Consider the following 24,442-nt stretch of genomic DNA (forward strand, 5'->3'; position numbering starts at 1 on the left):
ATGGTCACAGACCTAAACTATCGACTCAGAGTCTCCAAGGGCCTAACCCTTGGTGTACGTACGTCGGTACGTCGGATAAATTTTATTTATTTATTTATTTATTTTTTTTTTTTTTTTGATTTAAAATTAGTTCATTTTTTATTTTATTAATAAATTAAATTAATTTTCTTTAAGGTCTTAGTTTGTTTTAATTTATTTTAATTTCATTTTTATTTAAAATAACCAATAAAAATATTATTTTAGTTATGACAAGCCTAAGCGAATGGACGTTCGTCTTTCCGATTGTCAAGTTATGTGTTGATCGCAACCGATCCTTATGAAACTTACAGCTTAGCCATCAGCCACATTTTGATTTAAATTCTTTAAATTTTAAGTGAACTTAATATAGGAAAGATTATAAGAATAATTTATTAAACATTCATTTAATCGAATTTAAATAAATTTATTTTACACTTTTGCTAAAATTAATATAAATTGATATTTTCTTTTTTTATTTATTTAACCCTTTGACTACCAATGTCCACAAAAGACGACAATTCGAAAAAGACACCAAACTCTAACTTCCCACTTAGGTTAGATTTATTTCTCATAGAAGCTGTAACCTTAATATGTACACTATAAATATTTTCTATATTGATGGACACTGAAATGCAGTTTTATAAACTTCTTTAACGAAGCAGTTAAAATTTATTTATTTTATATAAAATTTTTATATAAATTTTTTTTTTTTAGCATATAGACCCAATATTTAATTTGACTTGACATAACATTTCAACACTTACTCTTCAGCACTAAACATGCGACTTATGTGACGTTGTAAACAATGAGACGCCTTAATGACCGCCGGTGATGAGGCTGGGGATTGCGGGGGTGTATGATATGGATGCATTGGCTCATCATCATCGTCATCATAGAAACCCGAAGAAGCACTCGATGAGGTACGAGGATATTGAAGCATAATGATTTTGAAATTCCAATAAGAAATTGGCAATAACAATTGAGGTAGTTTTTTTTAATATATAAAAACTAAATAAAACTTAAAATTTTATTTTTTTTTGATATTTTATTTTCAAAAATTTATTTAAGTATTAAAATAACATGGTCAATTTCCAACTCTTGTTTTAAAAATTTTTAATATATTTTACTATTTTTTTTTAATATTTTCTGATGCTGTTATAACCTTTTTTTTTTTGAATAGCGATTCTTGTATAAATTATTGCTAATTTCTCGGTTGTTTGGTTTTTTTATTTTTAATATTAATTCTTGGTTTTATTCCGTTACTAAATTTCAAAGATTGTGTATTACGATTTTGTACGATATATAAATTTTTATATTTTTTCAAATGGCGTTTGTTTTTAATATTTTAGTGCATTTTTATTTTACAAGCGAATATCTTGTTTTTAAATTCACTTAACATTAATTACTAACTTTTATGATATGTTGCGTTTGATTTCTTATATCCATAAATTTGTATTTTTCTCTTAGCCATCCATCAATTGGGGGGATTTTTTCTAGGGCTTTGTTTAATGTTTTAAGGCTCTAGGAGATTTGAAAAAGACTCTTTCCATTTTTTTCTGTGATAATTTTGATAAAGCTTCAATTCTTTGTGCTTTTTATTTATTTAAATTCTTAAAATTAAATTAAGTATTTGAAATGTTAGTGTATATTTATTTTTGAGTTAGAGATCACTTTGGTTTATTGACTAGACAAATGTGTTTTGTTTTTTTTTTATTTGATTTCACTTGGCGAGGTAATTTATACAATTTTAATAAATTACACAATTTCTTTTAAAGGCAAGATGTTTATAAATTGTATATAATGATTTAATTAGTAACCATTTATAATTTTTCTCAATTTTTATTTTGTAAGATATTTTTTTTTTTTGTAAATTGTGCACACTATTAAATTTTCATTTTATAATGCACTCACTCGTTGTAGAAAATTTTAAATTATATTATTTTATATATATTTTATGTATAAAAATATTTTTGTTGTAGTAAGATTTGATTTGTACTTTATGGTGTGCAGTATTTTTTTTTTTAATATTTTTTATATTGCAATTATTTATTTTTCTTTTAGAAACTCTTAGATTTTTTAATTCTAGTTTTTTTATATATTTCTAGAACATTTTTTGTAAATTTATTATACAAATTATCACAAAATTTTTGTATGTATATATTTTAATTTGTTATTTTTATTTCTTTTTCTGTATTTTTTTTAACCCACCATCATTTGGTTAAATTTTTGAATAAATGTACTTTATGGTGTCCAGTATTTTTTTAATACTATTTATATTCCAAATATTTATTTTACTTTTAGAAACTCTTAGATTTTTTATTTCTAGTTTTTTTTTTTTTAATCTAGAATTTTTTTTGTAAATTTTTTTTTTGTAAATTTAGTATACAAATTATCACAATTTTTTTTATGTGTATATTTTGATTTGTTATTTTTATTTTTTAATTAGAACCGACCATCATTTGGTTAAATTTTTGTATAAATTTTTTTATCACAAATTTCCATCGGACTCTTTCATTTCACTCTACAATCACTTTGAAGGTTTCGTTTTTGTTTAATAAAATCTGTTAGAATTCGATTAGCACATTTTTTTTCTGTTCAATTATTTACTTTTACACATCTATCTAAATGAATTAAAGAAGAAGAAAAAACTTGTACAAAAATCGCATTTCGTATTTCTTTCAATATTTCTGATTGAGTGAGATGAGGTGGTTCTTGTAGATCTTAGCTGGATATCTCTCTTGTAACTAACTTGGCCTATTTCCCATATGTATGCTTGTGTACACCACTGTAATCATTAAACTCAATTTGAAGAGAATAAAAAAAAAGAACTCTCCGAAGATATGATGACCAATAAGAATGTTTGAGAGGAAAATCCGTTTTGTGGGGGGTTTTCTCTCTTTCTCTCTCTCCCTCTCAAATATAAATAAAACTATAGCAGTACAAACAACAACAGCAACAACAACAACAAACACTAGTATTATCGATCTATTGCTGAGCAAACACTGCAACTGATAAAATTTATTTTTATGGGTTTTTGTTTGTCACTGTGGTTTTTGCTTTGAAACGTTTTTCTTTTATTCGGTTCTATTTAATTAAAATACAAAACAGAATGTTTGTTGTGTTAAAACAACTTTCCAATAGACACTAAGCTATTGACTATATTGAATATTTGATTTTATTTAAATTGTTGGTTACTTTTGATGTATGAGCAGCAACCAAAAAAATAACCAAAGTCATTCCCAAAGTGAATAACTGAAAAAAAATGACATCGAAAGGAATCGAACAAAAAAACTAAGCAAAGTTAAACGAAACAAACAACGAGGGAGGATTATTGGGATTCGGTAGCATACAAAAGGCAAGGAATTTTGGATCAAAAAAAAAAAAAAAAAAAAATAAATAAATAAATAAAAATAATAGATTTAATTGTTTTTTTTTTAATAAATAAATTTATAGTCTAAATTAAATCTCAAGCTAAATTATAATTTATTGTAATGAAATTTTATTTTTGAACATTTAGGGTAAATTAATTGTATTTAATTGTCAGATCAATCAAATTTGATTTTTGTCTAATTCGAATTTTTATATAAATATACAATTTTTTTAGATCAGATTTCCCCGGCAAGTCAGATCAATCAAATTTGATTTAATTCAATTTAAATCAATCAAACATAATTTTAGATCAACTTAAGCTTTCTTTTAATTGAATTTTATTTATTTTTGTCTATTTCCAATTTTTATATAAATAAATATACATTTTTTTTAGATCAGATTTCCCCGGACTTTTTGCCAAAATTTGTAGATGTTGTTTTTTGAAATAAATAACCATAAGTCATAACCGGTTCAACCGGTTTTCATAAAAAACGACTTAAATTTTATTGGAGTTAATTGAGTGGAGTATTATTTTCATGGTTTAATTTAAATCCAATTTTAATATAGATATAGAGTGATGAAAAGTCCGGTATATCCGCTTCAAACGGTTCTCATAAAAAGCCTTAAATTTGAGTGGAGTTAATTGAGTTGAGATTTATTTCTTTTGGTTTAATTCCAATTTTAATATGAATATAGAGTGACAAAAAAGCTTTTTGAAAATTCGCTTTTTATAGGTTTTAAAAATCCGCACACTTTGCTAAAACCGGTACACGATGTTGTTTTTTGGGAATCAACTAACCGGTATAACCGGTTGTCATAACAACTCTTAAATTTGAGTGGAGCTGATTCAGTCGAAATTTATTAATTTAGCTCAATACAAATCAAAAGCCGGGGTTTTTCAAAATCGCGTTAGCTCGGCTTTAAAAATCGGGACTTTTTGCCAAACAAATAACCAATAAATTAAACGGTTATCCTAAAGTCTTAAATTTGATTGGAGTTGATTGAGTCGAGATTTATTTGGTTTGCTTTAATTTTATTCCAATTTTAATATAAATACAGGGTGATCAAAAACCCAAAAAGCCTTTTTTTGAAAATCGCGTTTGCCCGGTTTTACAAACCTGAACATTTTACCAAAACCGGTTGGCTGTGTTTTTTTTTTGAAACAAATAACCTGTTCAACCGGTTTTCATAAAATCTAATTTGACGATGCACCTATTTGTTGCAGTTTTTTTGTTAAAATATCCTGGGTGATCAAAAACTGGGTTTTTTGGAAAATCGCGTTTGTCTGGTTTTATAAACCCGAACATTTTACCAAAACCGGTTGGCGGTGTTTTTTTTTGCACAAATAACCCGTTCAACCGGTTTTCATAAAATCTAATTTTACGATGCAACTATTTGTTGCAGTTTGTTTGTTAAAATATCCTGATGTAATTTTGAATTAAAAAAATACAAAAAGCAAAAACCGGTTGTTGAAGTCTAGAAAACAACGGTTCTCCACCGAAAATTGGATTTTCATCAAATTGAAACAAATAACCTGTTCAACCGGTTTTCATAAAATCAAATTTTACGATGAATCATTTGTTGCAGTTTATTTGTTAAAATATCCTGGGTGATCAAAAACCGGTTTTTTTGAAAATCGTGTTTGCCCGGTTTTATAAACCCCAACACTTTACCAAAACCGTTTGGCGGTGTTTTTTTTTTTTTTTTTGAAACAAATAACCTGTTCAACCGGTTTTCATAAAATCCAATTTTACGATGCATCTATTTGTTACAGTTTATTTGTTAAAATATCCTGGGTGATGAAAAACCGTTTTTTTTTTTGGAAAATCGCGTTTGCCCGGTTTTACAAACTCGAACATTTTACCAAAACCGGTTGGCGGTGTTTTTTTTTTTTTTTTTTTGAAACAAATAACCTGTTCAACCGGTTTTCATAAAAACTAATTTTACGATGCAACTATTTGTTGCAGTTTGTTTGTTAAAATGTCCTGCTATAATTTTGAATTAAAAAAATACAAACACCAAAAACCGGTTGTTGAAGTGTAGAAAACAACGGTTCTACTGGTCCACCGAAAATTGGATTTTCATCAAATTGAAACAAATAACCTGTTCAACCGGTTTTCATAAAATCAAATTTTACGATGAATCATTTGTTGCAGTTTGTTTGTTAAAATATCCTGATGTAATTTTGAATTAAAAAAATACAAAAAGCAAAAACCGGTTGTTGAAGTCTAGAAAACAACGGTTCTCCACCGAAAATTGGATTTTCATCAAATTGAAACAAATAACGTGCTCAACCGGTTTTCATAAAATCAAATTTTACGATGAATCATTTGTTGCAGTTTATTTGTTAAAATATCCTGGGTGATCAAAAACCGGTTTTTTTGAAAATCGCGTTTGCCCGGTTTTATAAACCCGAACATTTTACCAAAACCGGTTGGCGGTGTTTTTTTTTGCACAAATAACCCGTTCAACCGGTTTTCATAAAATCTAATTTTACGATGCAACTATTTGTTGCAGTTTGTTTGTTAAAATATCCTGATGTAATTTTGAATTAAAAAAATACAAAAAGCAAAAACCGGTTGTTGAAGTCTAGAAAACAACGGTTCTCCACCGAAAATTGGATTTTCATCAAATTGAAACAAATAACCTGTTCAACCGGTTTTCATAAAATCAAATTTTACGATGAATCATTTGTTGCAGTTTATTTGTTAAAATATCCTGGGTGATCAAAAACCGGTTTTTTTGAAAATCGTGTTTGCCCGGTTTTATAAACCCCAACACTTTACCAAAACCGTTTGGCGGTGTTTTTTTTTTTTTTTTTGAAACAAATAACCTGTTCAACCGGTTTTCATAAAATCCAATTTTACGATGCATCTATTTGTTACAGTTTATTTGTTAAAATATCCTGGGTGATGAAAAACCGTTTTTTTTTGGAAAATCGCGTTTGCCCGGTTTTACAAACTCGAACATTTTACCAAAACCGGTTGGCGGTGTTTTTTTTTTTTTTTTTTTTTTGAAACAAATAACCTGTTCAACCGGTTTTCATAAAAACTAATTTTACGATGCAACTATTTGTTGCAGTTTGTTTGTTAAAATGTCCTGATATAATTTTGAATTAAAAAAATACAAACACCAAAAACCGGTTGTTGAAGTGTAGAAAACAACGGTTCTACTGGTCCACCGAAAATTGGATTTTCATCAAATTGAAACAAATAACCTGTTCAACCGGTTTTCATAAAATCAAATTTTACGATGAATCATTTGTTGCAGTTTGTTTGTTAAAATATCCTGATGTAATTTTGAATTAAAAAAATACAAAAAGCAAAAAGCGGTTGTTGAAGTCTAGAAAACAACGGTTCTCCACCGAAAATTGGATTTTCATCAAATTGAAACAAATAACGTGCTCAACCGGTTTTCATAAAATCAAATTTTACGATGAATCATTTGTTGCAGTTTATTTGTTAAAATATCCTGGGTGATCAAAAACCGTTTTTTTTGAAAATCGCGTTTGCCCGGTTTTATAAACCCCAACACTTTACCAAAACCGTTTGGCGGTGTTTTTTTTTTTTTGAAACAAATAACCTGTTCAACCGGTTTTCATAAAAACTAATTTTACGATGCAACTATTTGTTGCAGTTTGTTTGTTAAAATGTCCTGATATAATTTTGAATTAAAAAAATACAAACACCAAAAACCGGTTGTTGAAGTGTAGAAAACAACGGTTCTACTGGTCCACCGAAAATTGGATTTTCATCAAATTGAAACCAATAACCTGTTCAACCGGTTTTCATAAAATCCAATTTTACGATGCAGCTATTTGTTGCAGTTTGTTTGTTAAAATATCCTGGGCGATCAAAAATCGTGTTTTTTTCAATCACGTTTGCTCTGTTTTACAATCTCGAACATTTTACCAAAACCGGTTGGCGGTGTTTTTTTTTTTTTTTTTTTTTTAACAAATAACCGGTTCAAACGGTTTTCATAAAATCTAATTTTACATTGCAACTATTTGTTGTAGTTTGTTTGTTAAAATATTCTGATGTGATTTTGAAATAAAAAAATACAAAAACCAAAAACCGATTGTTGAAGTCTAGAAAGCAACGGTTCTACTGGTCCAACGAAAATTAGATTTTCATCAAAAACCGCCGATAAACTCGACGTTCATACTATACCCTAGCCGAGCCACCGTGGTGCAATGGTTAGCATGCCCGCCTTGCATACACAAGGTCGTGGGTTCGATTCCTGCTTCGACCGAACACCAAAAAGTTTTTCAGCGGTGGATTATCCCACCTCAGTAATGCTGGTGACATTTCTGAGGGTTTCAAAGCTTCTCTAAGTGGTTTCACTGCAATGTGGAACGCCGTTCGGACTCGGCTATAAAAAGGAGGTCCCTTGTCATTGAGCTTAACATGGAATCGGGCAGCACTCAGTGATAAGAGAGAAGTTCACCAATGTGGTATCATAATGGACTGAATAGTCTAAGTGAGCCTGATACATCGGGCTGCCACCTAACCTACTATACCCTTATTTGAACCATTTCTTTGTGGATTTCATATAAAACACATGGCAACTCTGATATTACTGCAATAAATTCAAACAGGAGTTGCATGTAAACAATTTTTTTTATATAAAATCCCCAAAAAAATCGTCCAAATAAAAGTATCCGATACCCATAATACGGCACATAGTATCAACTTTTTAATTTAATTTAAATATTCGTATGAACTGATTTTTACAAGATTAACTTCTATTTAATTTAATACCTTCTGTGCATTGAAAATACCAAAATCATTAAACCGCCCCCTTTAAAATCAAAATTGTTCTTCACAAAAAAAAAAAAAGAGTTGAGTTTTTATATACATTTACTTTTTTGTTATCGAAAAAAATTCAGTTCCTAAGCACTTTGCAATGAAAAATACCAAGTAATATTAATTTATTTTTTATATTAACACACACCAAAAAAAAATGCAATCATCAATTATCAGAATTTTTTATTAAACACTGCATTAAACACTGCATTAAACCAGATGCTTATTGTGATGTGACAAAAGCTTCTCAAAAGCACTTGTGGGACCAACAATTGATAAAATAATAAATAATAAAAAAAATGTGCAATAAAAAAAAAACGCAAAATTGAAACAAACCGCGATACCGCAAAATTAATTTGAAGAAAACAAGAAAAAAAGACGACCAATCGACTAGCTAATAGACTGGCATACTGACTGATATAGAAGACCATACAAATTACATCAACACAACAGACACACACACGCTCACATGCACAATAAAAAAATTGTTCAAGTCAAGATAAAGTGAATTATAGAAGGTATACAAAATCATTCAAAGTGAACTGGTTGTTGTCGGATTGAGCGCTGTTTGGCTTGGTATGGCTGGTTTTTTTTTGTGTTGTCGTAATATGTTTGTGTTTTTGTCTTTAAAGTTCAGTGGGTTAAACACATGTTCGATTTTTGGTTGGTTGTCGGTTGAACATAGAGCAGACTGCTTACAAATAAGAGAGCGAGAGATTAATAATAGAGATATCATAAAAAAAACGTGTTCAATAAAGCAGATGAGAAATCAGAAAACAAAAAAAAAAAAAGAGTAAAAATCAAGATAGAAATAAAAAGACAAAAAACATTTATAAGTGTGCCATCGACAGCTGTGGCAAATAGTTTTATTTTGCAAGTCAATCCTTAAGGCCTGTGTTGGATTTAGTTTATTGAAAATAAGTTATGTACTTTAGAAAATTGTCTTAAATTAGATTATAAGATAAAATTATAAATTTGACCATTGTTGCGTATGACTTATATTATTAGAGCAGGCATATGTGGCGTATACGTTATATATCTGAATACCCTTGCATTTGATAAAGTATACGCTATGAATACTTTCTTTTAATCACAAGTAGTCACTTAAGGGCGCTACTATGTTCGTTTTTCGCGTTGAAATTTCCACGGTTACTTTATTAAAATGGTACTATCAAAAGCATTCAGTTTAACTCAATTGATACGCATTGTCTTTTTCATCTATATGTGATGAAGATTTAACAGGAATATATATATTTTGTTTTTATTTATAATATTGATTGTTTTAGAAAAATAACTGCAAAAATAAAGTAATTTTTAACTCGAAGCCACCGTGGTGCAATGGATAGCATGTCCGTCTTGCATACACAAGGTCGTGGGTTCGATTCCTGCTTCGACCGAACACCAAAAAGTTTTTCAACGGAGGATTATCGCACCTCAGTAATGTTGGTGACATTTCTGAGGGTTTCAAAGCTTCTCTACACAGAAAAAAAGTTCACGAAAATTTTTCCAATTAAAATCTTAATTGAGTTTTAAAAAATATTCAATTAAAAATTTAATTGAATCAACATATTTTTTAATTGAAATAAAAATCAATCACATAAATTAATAGTATCAATTAAATTTTTAATTGAATCAATTAATTTTTTAATTGACTGCCAATTAATTTTTTAATTGATACTATCATTTCTGTGATTGAAGACACTTCAATTAAAAAATTAATTGGATCAATTAATTTCGTGATTGAATCAGAAAAAAAAATTTTTGTGTGTAAGTGGTTTCACTGCAATGTGGAACGCCGTTCGGACTTGAAGGTCCCTTGTCATTGAGCTTAACATGGAATCGGGCAGCACTCAGTGATAATATAGAAATTCACCAATGTGGTATCACAATGGACTGAATAGTCTAAGTGAGCCTGATACATCGGGCTGCAACCTAACCTAACCTAACTCGAAACCCGAACATAGTACTAGCCTTTAGTTAAAACAAAAATATTTTTTGTTTTCAATTGAGAAATTTTATTGATTCCATTAATTTTGAATTGTTATTGAAAATCGAAATTACGAAAATCGTAATATATATATACTACCAATTCTAATTATTGCAATTAAAAATTTAATTGATTTGGTTAATTTTTGTGATTGATTTTTATTTTGATTAAAAATTTGATTTAATTAATTGAGTTTTAATAAGATTATAAGATAAAGTTATAAATTTAACCATTGCTGCGTATAATGTATATTAATAGAGCAGGCATATGTGGCGTATACGTTATATATAGAAATATACATGTATTAAATAAAGTATACGCTATGACTACCTTCTATAATTCAAAAATGGTAATTTAGCAGAAAAAAATAAATTTTTGGTTTCAATTAAGAAATTTGATTGATTCAATTAATTTTGAATTGAAAATCGCGGAAATGATAATATCAATCATCAAAGTCAATTTAAAAAGTAATTGTTCCAATTAAAAATTTAATTGATTTGGTTAATTTTTGTTATAATAATTTGTTAATTTTTATTTTGATTAATAACTTGGTTTAATTAATTTTTTAATCAAAACATTTAGAAGCTTGTCATCGAAAACTATGCAAGTAATTTAGAATATTGAAAAGTTAAAAGGTAACATAGAGAATAATTTTAAATTAGATTGTAAGGTAAAATTATAAATTTGGCCATTGCTGCGTATGACTTATATTAATAGGAGAGGATTGTGGCGTATACTTTATATATCTAAATACTCCTGGATTAAATAAAGTATACGCTATGATTACCTTCTTTAATTCAAAAATGGCCATTTAGCAGAAAAAAAATAAAATTTTGGCTTCAATTAAGAAATTTTAATTGAAATTATTCAAATCACGGAAATAATATCAATCAACAAATCTTATTTAAGAATTAATTGTTCCAATTAAAACTTTAATTGGTGCAGTTAATTTTTATAATTGATTTTCATTGTGATTATATTAAGAAACGATCGTAAGGGCGACGACTTTTACATTATATTAAATCCCGAATGAGATTAACCCTAGGATAGGCGAGAAGCTTTCACTAAGCGCTCAAAGTCAAATTTGGTCTGGCCAGACCAAATAGTCTATCCTAGGGTTAAAAACGAGACCATAGCAATTCTATTGCAAAGCTTTTATTTCATAATTTGAAGAAAACAATTGATAGAACATTTAGAAGCTTGTCATCGACAACTGTGGTAAATTGTTTTATTATGCAAGTAATTTAGAATATTGAAAAGTTAAAACGTAACATAGAGAATAATTTTAAATTAGATTGTAAGGTAAAATTATAAATTTGGCCATTGCTGCGTATGACTTATATTAATAGGAGAGGATTGCGGCGTATACTTTATATATCTAAATACTCCTGGATTAAATAAAGTATACGATATGATTACCTTCTTTAATTCAAAAATGGCCATTTAGCAGAAAAAATAAATTTTTGGCTTCAATTAATTTTTATTAAAATTGATTTTCATTGTGATTATATTAAGAAACGATCGTAAGGACGACGACTTTTACATTATATTAAACCCCGAATGAGATTAACCCTAGGATAGGTGAGAAGCTTTCGATCACTAAGCGCTCAAAGTCAAATTTGGTCTGGCCAGACCAAGTAGGCTATCCTAGTTTTAAAACCGAGACCATAGCAATTCTATTGCAAAGCTTTTATTTCATAATTTGAAGAAAACAATTGATATATGACCAATATTTTTCTGATGGTTTAAAAAAAGCTAATTTTCTAAAAACTTCTCTCTATTTATAGCTATAAAAAAACCCACGGACAGTCCTTAGCTATAAAGACCAGAGATAAGCAACTTTAATACAAATGTTTGAAACGTCTATTGATAAAAAAAGATACTGACAAGAAAAAATAGCATAGCGGGTGAATATAGGTATGTTGCAGACGGGTAAAAATGTCTGAAAACAAAACAAAACAAGACAAGCCAAATAACCCATGTCCAACGACTCGACTCGTTGTCTACTGAGTTTGTGGTTTTGTGAACCACCTCCCCCGACCCTCTAGCTGTGAAACACATTCATAAATCATTTTTAATTCTTCGATTATTCTGTTTCTACGGTTTGCTGTTATTATCAGCTGTTTTTATTTCCCACGTCAATTCGTTTTTTAACATTTAAATTTTTGTTTTATTTTCAAATGTCTTTGTCATACACTGGTTAACAGCATCTTTATCAATTCTTTGCCTTAACCAATTCTCTCGGCAACCACACTACATTTGTATGCGCTTTGGTTTTTTTTATTGATGGTTGGAGAGAAAAAAAAAAAAACAAATACCTCAAATCGTTGCCAAAAAGTTGAATAAAAAAAATCGAAAAGCAATTTAGTATTTTTAGATTTGTACACCCCCATATAATCCGAGAAATGTTCATGCAAAAAAAAAAGAGGAAAATCTTATTTGCTTTCAGTGTAATTAAACGAAATGAAAAGAAGAAGCTTAAAATTGTATTTAGCAAGAAACAGAAATTGGCAACAAACTCATCGATCAATTGCCTTAGATCTCTTTATATACTAAGTTTAATATCTCAATAATAATAATAATACTAGAATGTTTGCGAAAATCATGAATAATACATGATAAAGGAGGGTGAATGTTTTGTGAATCACCACCAATGAGTTTTGTTTTAATAAAAGAAAAAGTTTGTTTAGAAAACCACCATAGCGATATTTCAGGTGCATTTGTAGCATGAAATAATGACAAATCAATGACAAATTTTTTAGAAAACAAAAAAAAATCAATAAATCCATGCGATATGCCAACAATGATTTGAGATGATTCTATAACCAATTATTGTTCTTATTTTGTATTTTATAATAAATGAAAAATATAATAAGAATGTCACATTCTTGCTTTAGAGAAAATGTTGTATATTTATATTTTATCTTAAAAATAGGAAAAAGTTACAAATTCCTCACTTTGAAAAACAACTGCTAAAAACACCTCATATATATTCAATATAGTGTGTTGAAAAGTAATTATGTAATTCGGTAGTTATATAAAATTTGGCCATGGTTGCGTATGACTTATATTAATAGAACAGACTTGTATGGCGTATACGTTATATATGTAAATACCCATGCTTTTAATAAAGTATACGCTACAATTATTTTTATACCCTAAACCACATAGTAGACAGGGTACAATAACTTTGATCGGCCAAAAAATGTGCCTACCAGAAATATTGATTTAAGACCATAATATTGAAATTGAAATATTGATTAAAGACATAAGACCATAAATTATATACCGATCGACTCAGAATTACCTCCTGAGTCGATCTAGTGCTTGGTGTCCGTGCGTCCATGTATTTGTTGTTCGCAGGATTCCGGTCGCAATTATTAACCGATTTTGATGAAATTTGGTATGTGTTTTTTTTTTTTGCAAAGGGACGAACGCTATTGAATTTGAACAAAATCGTATCAAATTTAGATATAGCTTCCATATATATGTATCGCCCGATTTCGGTAAATGGAGTCAGATTGCGTTCATTTACTAACCGATTGGCGTCAAATTTGCCACAAAGTAATCCAATTGACCACCCTTTAAGTGTGCCAAATTTCATCGAAATCGGTTCAGATTTAGATATATCTCCCATATATATATGTATCGCCCGATATTCCCCAAATTTGGCTATAAGTCCCTTATTTATCAACCGATCTGACTCAAAGTTGGCCCAATCGAATTTTCTATAGCTATAGCTCCCATGTATTTGTATCGCCCGATATTCCCAAAATTTGGCCATAAGTCCCTTAATTAGTAACCGATCTTACTCAAATTTGGCTTACTCTAATCTTCTATAGCACTGACTCTATGTGCAAAATTTAATCGAAATCGGTTCAGATTTAGATATAGCTCCCATATATATGTATCGCCCGATATTCCCAAAATTTGGCCATAAATCCCTTATGTATTAACCGATCCTACTCAAATTTGGCTTACTCTAGTGTTCTATAGTACTGACTATATATATGCAAAAAATCATCGAAATCGGTTCAGATTTAGATATAGCTCCCATATACATGTATCGCCCGATTTTTACAAATTTAGCCATAAGTCCCTTATTTATCAAACGATCTTACTCAAATTTGGCTTACTGTAATGTTATATAGCACTGACTCTACACTGAAAAAAATATTGTCGTGAGGTCAAAGATTTCATGTCTTTAAAATACGGATACAAATTTTGCTTAGCATAGAATACGCATTTCTCTAAAATAAAGTTATTTTCCTTGTCCAAAAGTCGATAAACTTTTCAATGAAGTCGTATTGTCCTTATAAATAAGTGATGTGACTTAAAAATGGGTATCTTAACATGAAAGAAAAAATGTATAGGCTAAGGTCAACTTGACTTTAATAATTCAGAAAAATTCTTTAAATTTAATGAAATTGTCTTTAAATTTTTTGTCTTTTTGCATCTTTACTACAAAGCAAAAAATCGTTCATATATAGGACATGTTTTTCAAAACTTTATTTTAAAGAAGTTTTTTGCTTCAAACATAGCAAATTTCTGCTGGAAGTCGAGTCTTAATTTGGAAAATAAAGTTGCCGTTAACTCGTTTTTAAAGGACTTTGATAGCATATGAAGAAAAAAAAGCTGAGAAAGCGAAAAATTAAAATCTGCTTCCTAGAAGCAAGTACACAAAACCCAAATTTAAAAGAGAATTGTGTCTTAAAAGTATCCTTACTTGTATTCTCCGCTTCTTTGGCTCGGAATCAATACCAATTTTTTTAAAGTAAAGACAAAATCTTTGGAACCGAGTATGCTTTTTTTTTCAGTGTATGTGCAAAATATCATCGAAATCGGTTCCCATTTGGATATAGCTCCCATATATATGTAGCGCCCGATTTTTAAAAAGTTGCTCTTTATAATCTTATTTTTGACCATAGTGGCCACATTTATTAACCGATCTTACTACAAATCTGGAAAATATCACCGAAATCGGTTTAGACTTATATATAGCTCCCATATATACGCATAAATCCATTTTCAGAATATGGATTTATTATCCACACTAATTGAACGATTTCTTCTCTTTTAATAATGGACTAAATATTAGTGGCAGGTTCCGAATCAACTATAGCTCCTAATGTGAGACATTTCTGTTCAGATTGTGATAAGACTCCCATAACCATGTACCCTTTAATGTTCTTAAATATGGAAATGCGGTTTTTCCCCAAACCTATATCATTGATACCCCACAAACAATGCTTACTAATTCAGTAGGTCGACTATCGACTTGACTCACTCCCGACTTTCGACTTGTTTTTTTTTTTTTAATTTTTACGAAATAATTTTTACGAAATAATTTCAATTATAGTATTATCTCATTAAAATGGACATCTGATAAGTGGACACCTCCCAAATATGGACAAAATATGTTAACCGTGGGTGCTCACATTTCACTCGAGTCCTTCCCGTCTAAAGAAGAAACAATAATCGGAACTTTATTCAATGGCTTCAGGTTATTTATTTAGTTTTAGAGGAACAAACTCAATTTAATGGCAAATAGATTCGAAAAATTTCACAACATTAAATGGCCATCCAAAAATTTAGTATCTCACTTTAAATTCACATTTTTAGGAAATCCATTAATTCTCATTTCTCATTAATTTAACATATTTTAAAACCCATTTTGTTTTTGAAAAACGCATAATAAAAACCTTAAAAATATATAAATATAAAAAGGTCCACCATGACAAAAAAAAAAAAAAAAAAATATATATATATATATATATATATATATATATATATATATATATATATATATATATATATATATATATATATATATATATATATATATATATATATATATATATATATATATATATATATATATATATATATATATATATATATATATATATATATATATATATATATATATATATATATATATATATATATATATATATATATATATATATATATATATATATATATATATATATATATATATATATGTTATATTTATATATATATATGTTATATTTATATATATATTTTTAAACAATCAACAAAGGATGGATGATTCAATATTCTCCCCAATAAAATTTACGCTGAAATGTAGAGAACAATTAAATTCGTTTTTTTATGTAAGACTAGTAGTAGTAGTAGTTCAAAAGTTTATAAAAGAAAATCCAAAATACATAAACGTCAAATGCGAACAAAAAATACTTTTTTTCTTCATCTAAAAACAAAAAAAAATAAATTGCGAGATAAAGCGAAACTAGTATAAAAAGGTAGAATAAAAAATGTGAGGACAACAAACAAAACAATAAACCCAAAATCATTATCAAAAGTATTATCAAAACGAAAAAATTAGCAAAGACTAAATTCGGCTATTCTTAAAAAACACACGAAAACAAATCACACTAAATATTTCCAAATACTAAAAAAGCGAATATAGGGCAAAAGAGATCAACATATCATATAAGACACAGTGGGGTAAAAATGTTCTCGGAATTGGAAAAAAAATAATCACAAACACAAGACTTAACATTTTTGGCAACTTAGCAACTGGAAGGGAAGTCCTCACAAAATAATTTTTTACATTTAATTTAATGTAATTTAATTTAATGTAATTTAATTTAATGTAATTTAATGTAATTTAATGTAATTTAATTTAATTTAATTTAATTTAATTTAATTTAATTTAATTTAATTTAATTTAATTTAATTTAATTTAATTTAATTTAATTTAATTTAATTTAATTTAATTTAATTTAATTTAATTTAATTTAATTTAATTTAATTTAATTTAATTTAATTTAATTTAATTTAATTTAATTTAATTTAATTTAATTTAATTTAATTTAATTTAATTTAATTTAATTTAATTTAATTTAATTTAATTTAATTTAATTTAATTTAATTTAATTTAATTTAATTTAATTTAATTTAATTTAATTTAATTTAATTTAATTTAATTTAATTTAATTTAATTTAATTTAATTTAATTTAATTTAATTTAATTTAATTTAATTTAATTTAATTTAATTTAATTTAATTTAATTTAATTTAATTTAATTTAATTTAATTTAATTTAATTTAATTTAATTTAATTTAATTTAATTTAATTTAATTTAATTTAATTTAATTTAATTTAATTTAATTTAATTTAATTTAATTTAATTTAATTTAATTTAATTTAATTTAATTTAATTTAATTTAATTTAATTTATATGTACACCAATTAATTTAAAAATGTAACCTTTCCAACTATGGACCTAACTATGTGTTAAGATTAAGTCCTATGTAACTATAGTTTGCATTAATTTGTTAATAGAAGTTGCAAATAAAGTTGAAATACTTAATTTCATAAATTTTATATATATTTTTTAAGTTGGTATAATCGAAATTCAAACCGATATCTGTCATATGTGGAAAAATTTAATTTTTTGTAAAGTTTTTTTTTCCTAAAATATATTTTCGATATGACCTGCTACTCCTCCCACTGTGCAACAGGGTTTTATGGATGGCTCTATTTTCTCATTGTCAAGGTATTATTTCAAATGCCATTGAGCCCGTCGTCATAGCCTATGTTACAAGGCTGGCGCATATAAAAATCCCCATAAATATTGAAAAGAAATACGAAAAATGCGATGACATTGAAAACTATTTTTTTTTGGAAACCCATGAGATTTCATTCTTTCGATAAACATTCCAAACGAAAAAAAGTAAATATGTACAAAAATGATGGCGGAGTGCCGGCTGACTGGCATAGATTTTTTTTTGCTGGGAATCGGCGAAGCAAAATAGAAATCAATATCGATACAATAGAGCAGCTTCCGTTTCGTGTACTTAAATAGTTCACACACAAACATCAAAAGAAAACAAAACACATGAGAAGGCCAACAAAATCCAACAAAGGGTAATGAATGGTTGTGACAGTAGGGGCCAATTCTCTCTGATTTAAAAAATTCAATACGCCAGAAAATATAAAATTTTTATAAATTTTAAGATCATTTTTCAAACTATATTAAAACAAACGCAACTATTAGAAGCTCTTATCGCACTATTATTTGGCCTTCAATGTGAAAACTATAGGCCTATTTTTTTATTTTGCTTTGCTATTGATTCTCTTGACACGTTTTTTTTTTTGTTCACTATTTTGTATCGTTGTTTGTTGGTAAGAAAATTATTTTATTTCTTCATTACGTTTCATTTGCTGAAAATATATATAAAATAATTTCCCGTTTTAATTCTTTTTCTTTTAAATTAATTTTATTTTTCTTCGTTTTAATCGTGTTAAGTGATTCTTCCGTAGTAAAAAACACACTTCCACGTATAAAACACTGACGCCGGCGACAAGTTTTTGTTTACTAAACCCAGAGACGACGTCGCTGATTATACTCTGGGTGTTAAGAGAGCGCAAGAAGGTCCAACCACAACAGCTGGCAGCTACGTTGACGGTGACATTAACGGCATTGTTGAAACATAGGCGAAAGCGATGTCGGCGGCAATAAATGGCGTCAGGCGGCAATACAAATTATCGAATACAAATCTACGTGCTAGCCAGTTCCCATCAAATGCGTTGAGCTCACCGTAGTCCCAAAAAACACACAAAAATGTCTCTGACTGACAAAAAAAAATTAAAACAAAATACATATATACTAGAGATTTCGAAAGCCTCCCATATAACCCACCAAAGTATTCACAACATCGGTTGTTTCACTACTCACAGTTAAGGCACTCAGAGATGTGACCAAAAAAATTATAACACACACTCACATATACACAAAACAAAAATACTACTAACAACAACAACTTTGTCATCGTTTTCTCCCATAGGAATAATTTCACACCGAAATTTTTTATATTATTGTTGTTGTTGTCGTAGTCGTAGTCGACGTCAAGTCAACGTTTACGTCTACTACATTGCTAATGTTTATTGTCATTAGGCGAAATGTATTGTAGTATATACGAAATGCATGGAGAGGAAAATGTAGAAAGAAAAAAAATGCAAAAACAACAATGACCAAATAAGTCCTATTCTTTATTATGGAAATATGGCCAAATGTATAGAAAATCGAATTGTACATTTAGTATTCAAATAAAATCATAATATTTGTATAAAATTTTTCATGATTTTTATTTTTCCTTTTTAAGGTATGCAGCAAAAAATAGAGAAGTAATGTAAAAGGGTTGCCATGTATTAAAAAAAAGTGAGACGAGAAAATTACTTAAAAAATATTGAAAAAATATTTACGTGATGCCAAGGATTAACTATACTATATATTACAATGGACTGAATAGTCTAAGTGAGCCTGAAATTTAATCGGGCTGCCACTTTAACCTTTTAAAGATTAACAAACTATTAAAGAAAAAATTCTTTAAAAATAGAGAAGTAATGTCAAAGGGTTGCCATGTATTTACAAAAAATGAGAGACGGAGGAAAAAATTACTTAATAAAACCTACATAACAAGCAAAGCCTACCTCGTACAACTACACTGAAAAAATATTTACGTGATACTAAAAATTATAAAACCTAAATTTTAGGATGCGAACTTCACAAAATATTAATGACAACATTTCGTTCAAATAATGAAATTTTAAATAAAATATAGTTTGTATTTTTTAAATTTCAATTTATTTATTTTTTTTTTAATTTAGGACACACATTTTTGAAATTTGCGTCCCTATGTTAAAGTCATATGTCTTTGAACTAAGGCAAATTTTTCTTAAAGTAAATAAACACATTTTTGATTTAAGGAAATATTCCTTAAATTATTGATTAAAATATTGAATCTTTTTATTTCAAGATAAATGGAATCTCTATCACAAGCCACATCTTTGGATCGAAATCAATACCAAACTTCTTAAGGTAAGGTCAAGGGAGCCACCGTGGTGCAATGCTTAGCCTGCCCGCCTTGCATACTCAAGGTCGTGGGTTCGATTCCTGCTTCGGCCGAACACCAAAAAGTTTTTCAGCGGTGGATTATCCCACCTCAGTAATGCTGGTGACATTTCTGAGGGTTTCAAAACTTCTCTAACTGGTTTCACTGCAATGTGGAACGCCGTTCGGACTCGGCTATAAAAAGGAGGTCCCTTGTCATTGACCTTAACATGGAATCGGGCAGCACTCAGTGATAAGAGAGAAGTTCACCTATGTGGTATTACAATGGACTAAATAGTCTAAGTGAGCCTGAAATATTGGGCTGCCACCTAACCTTACCTAGATAAAAAAACCACGTATTTTTTTTATCGAATTTCGTTATCGAATAATCACTAAATGATTATCAAAACTTTATTTGTCATTGGCAGGTTATCGACGATTTTCGATTGAAACAAATTTATTGAATATAAATAAATTTTTATTTTATTAAATTTAATAAATTTATAAAAATTATCTAATTATTTTATTTTTATCGCTGTTTTTTTCTTGAAACGTTGGTTTTAACCTTCGTATTGAATGCTGTATACTCTCTATCATTTGGGTGTATCCACGATTTTCGATTGAAACAAATTTATTGAATATAAATAAATTTTTATTTTTAATAAATTTAATGAATTTATAAAAATTATCTAATTATTTTATTTTTATCGCTGTTTTTTTTCTTGAAACGTTGGTTTTAACCTTAGTATTGAATGCTGTATACTCTCTATCATTTGGGTGTATATATTTACATTTTATAAATATGGCAACCCTGTCAACTATGTTAATCCATGAAGTAGATCAAAATAACCACGCATTTTTATCGAATAATCATTAAATGATTATCGAAATTTTATTTGTCAATTGCAGGTTTTTTTTTTCTTTATGGCTCTGTCATTGTTATAATTGCTAGATATGGCATATTTTACATACACACAAACTTATTATACATTAGATATAGAACAATAACATACTGATGAACCTTAAATGAAGAAAAATGAAAAATTCTCTTAATATTTAAAATAAAAGAAAATTTGTATGTGTCTCGAATTTCGAATGAGAAAATAAATATGCAGTAAATAGATAACAAAATTTAATCATTAAATAGAAGATAAGTGCATAACAATGACACGAATTTAAAAGAAACTTATCCACTTTCAAAGGGGTTAGATAACGGCATAGCTTCTTGTTATCTGATGAACTAGCAGGTCAACACACTAGCTAACAAAACCCTACATTTTCTATATGGTCTAATTTTATGTCGTCGATGTAGATCATCAACGCCACTGGCATTGCCTTCATAACACCTTAGTCAAATAAATAACAGAAAAAAACAACAAAAAACTCGAATGGACTTTATTTGAAATATAGATTATCATTTGATTAATAATTTGTCTAAAGTGTGTATATAACCCGTCGTACAGTATAGACTTATAAATAATAATATTTGTATATAAAAATATTTATATATACAATCATAAATTATAGCTTTTCAATCGTTTTGTATGGCACATTTACTAAGTGCTTTATACACTCTGAAAAACAATATTAAAGAGCAGGAAATATCCATATTCGACAGACAATTTTCCCAAGATTTTATTTCTATAGAAAATTTTCGGAAAATTTTATTTCTATAGAAAATTTTCGGAATATTTTATTTCTATAGAAAACTTTAAGAATATTTTATTTCTACACAGAAAAAAAAGTGTCTCGTAAATTTAAGAAGATTTTTACAATAATTTATTACAAGAATTTTCCAGAATTTTAGTTCATTTTTCGTATCTTCAACGAAAATTAACTACTCGAAAGGAAATTTTACAAATTCTAAGTAGCAATCGTTTAGTTCATGGCCTACAAAATACGATGGAAATTTTCTTAAAAAATTTCTTAACTGGTAGTTAAAAATTCGTTTGTCATGCTATAAAACTACTTGTGAAATGTACAGTATTTTCTAAATAATAAGTGCACTTTACTATAAGATTTTTTTGTATGAGAAAATATTTTTTTACGAAAAATGAACTTGAAAGTGGATAGGAATTTCTTACTGACAATTCCTATAGTTAATAATTGTTGGTAAAAAATTACCCAATGAAATATTTTTAGTTCACATGTAATTAAATTTATAGACATTTTCGTCAAAAATGGTAGATAACATTTCATGAAAATTTTGCAAATTTTAAGTTAAACGTTTCATCGTTCATAAACTGGTGTGCCTTTACGAATATTATTCTTAGAGTAAATTGTCAGCAAACGCTATGAACTAATGCATACTACAGAGATCTTTATCGGCATAGTGGAATGTGATTAATGTAAAGATGATGTTACTTGAGTTTTGTTGTGTATACATGAGTGTGGGGTTGTTTTTATTTTTGTCCATTTAGTGGTTTGTGTGTGTGTGTTTGTTATTCGCGGATGGTTTATTTGGCTGGATGAGGTGTTGTTTTCAATAAAGGCACATGTGTTTTTGTTGTTGTAGGAATGTTTTGGCTTTGCTTGGTTTTGTTTGGCATGCTTCAGTTGTATAGTTGGCGTTGGCGTGGGCTGTTGCATCTTTTTAGCTGGTATGCAACAAGGGAATATAAAGACGTGGAATATTTTGGATTTTTGAGACATGTATTGGTGTTTGTTAATTAAACCTTTTAAATGAAAGTTATTAATATTTTATCAGTAGTTTAGAAAAAGTTATTAAGAATATTTAGGAAAATATGTTGAAAGTGTATTGAAATTTTTATTATTCTATGTAAAAACATAATATTCAATTCCAGATGAATTTGGAAAATTTTTGTTATATCTCAGCGTATAGTTTATTCATAAATTGGTAAGTATTTTTTTAATATGACTTTCTTTTAAAAAGAATATTTTTTATGTATATTATTATTTGTTAATTATTTTTTTTTTTTTTTTTTTTGGAAATCAGTTTAATGGTTTTCTTTGTTGTAAAAACAATATTTAATTTCAGAGCAACTCCAAATGGATTCGAACAAATTTAAAAAATAGAGAATTGGTAAGTTTTCTTTTAAAAACTGCCTTTTTTCGACTAGAATATTTACGTTTTTATGACCTTTTTATCATCAAAATTACAGGTTTTTAATACCTTATTTTAGTATTTCTTTAATAAATTTTTTGGAAACCAATGTAATATTTTTAATGTAAAAAAAATATTTAATTTCAGAATAACCCCTTAAAAATTTGGACAAATTTTTAGTACTCCTTTGCCTGTAATTTAATAGTGAATTGGTAAGGATTCTTTAACTTTCTTTTAACCCTGGACAGTCATCCTTATTTTTTGTACATTAACGTCATCCTTCTTCATTTTGACTACGGCTGATTTCAAGACGCTATAATTTTCATCGTGAGTGAACCAAACTTGAATTTATTTTCTTATTCAATTTAGTTTTAAGTAGTATGAAACAAAAATTCATAAAACCGTCGAATTAGTATAACTTAAATTTACCATTTCCCAATAAACTAACATTTTAAATCGAAAATGAAATCACGTGTCGTCATTTTGAGGAATGATCACTATGTAGGGTTATCAAGAATATTTGGTTTTTTATGCTTATTATTATTTTTTTCATTAGATTTTTTTGAAAACTTATTTAATTTTATTTGATGAAAAACATAAATATTTAATTTCAGAGTAACCCAAATAAATTTGGACAACTTTTTATATTTCCCCTCAGCGTATAATTTAATAGAGAATTGGTAAGTTTTATATTAAAACTTGGGCTTTCTTTCAACTAGAATATTTATTTTATTATATTCTTCACATCGATAACAACACAGTTTTATGAGTTATTTAGAATACTTCATTATTTCTCTAATTGTTACATGTACAAATTTTATGAGATACGTTTTCCAAAGAAATGTTGAATTCCTTACACCATTTGAAAAAATGCCCCCAAATATGGTAAGTTACAAGCTAAAATGAAGAATTAAAAATTATATTTCATTACATGGTGTTAATTTTTAACAATTTTCATTATTGGTTCCATTTTTTCCAGCAAGATATGTGAAAAAATTACCTACGATGAATAAAACAACGATAAGTCAAAATGTCCAAACAGCGAGTTCAAATGAACTACTCTCTGTTCCACGTGGTCATAATTTTTATTCACAAAAAACATTGTATGAAGAACTTTCATCATAAGTTTTTATAATAAAGTACTTTTGCTTAAAGAAAGTTTAATTTTAATGTATGAAAATTTTCATATCAGTAAAACGGTTTGTTGTTCCTTTAATTATTTAATTTCTCTGTACTGTGGAATGATTGATTTAAAAATAGTTTAGTCGTCGACATTTTAAAGAGACTGTTAACCAATTTTTATTATCGGGTTTCTCAC

The 24,442-nt window shown here is 27.7% G+C and overlaps 1 protein-coding gene and 1 long non-coding RNA gene across 3 annotated transcripts in view; both read right to left on the reverse strand.

Annotated features, from left to right (window-relative positions):
* The window catches only part of bun (TSC22 domain family member bunched), a 612,850-nt gene that overhangs the window by 258,160 nt on the left and 330,248 nt on the right, over positions 1-24,442 (reverse strand). The gene's annotated exons all lie outside the window — the stretch shown is intronic.
* LOC142226758 (uncharacterized) lies at positions 2,579-18,830 on the reverse strand. The gene is made up of 2 exons (XR_012719744.1): positions 18,382-18,830; positions 2,579-2,639 (listed from the first exon to the last, which is right to left on the reverse strand). It is a non-coding gene; the product is annotated as an uncharacterized LOC142226758 (long non-coding RNA).

The sequence above is a fragment of the Haematobia irritans genome, chromosome 2 (assembly GCF_050003625.1).
Source record: "Haematobia irritans isolate KBUSLIRL chromosome 2, ASM5000362v1, whole genome shotgun sequence".
Classification (NCBI taxonomy): Eukaryota; Metazoa; Arthropoda; class Insecta; order Diptera; family Muscidae; genus Haematobia; species Haematobia irritans.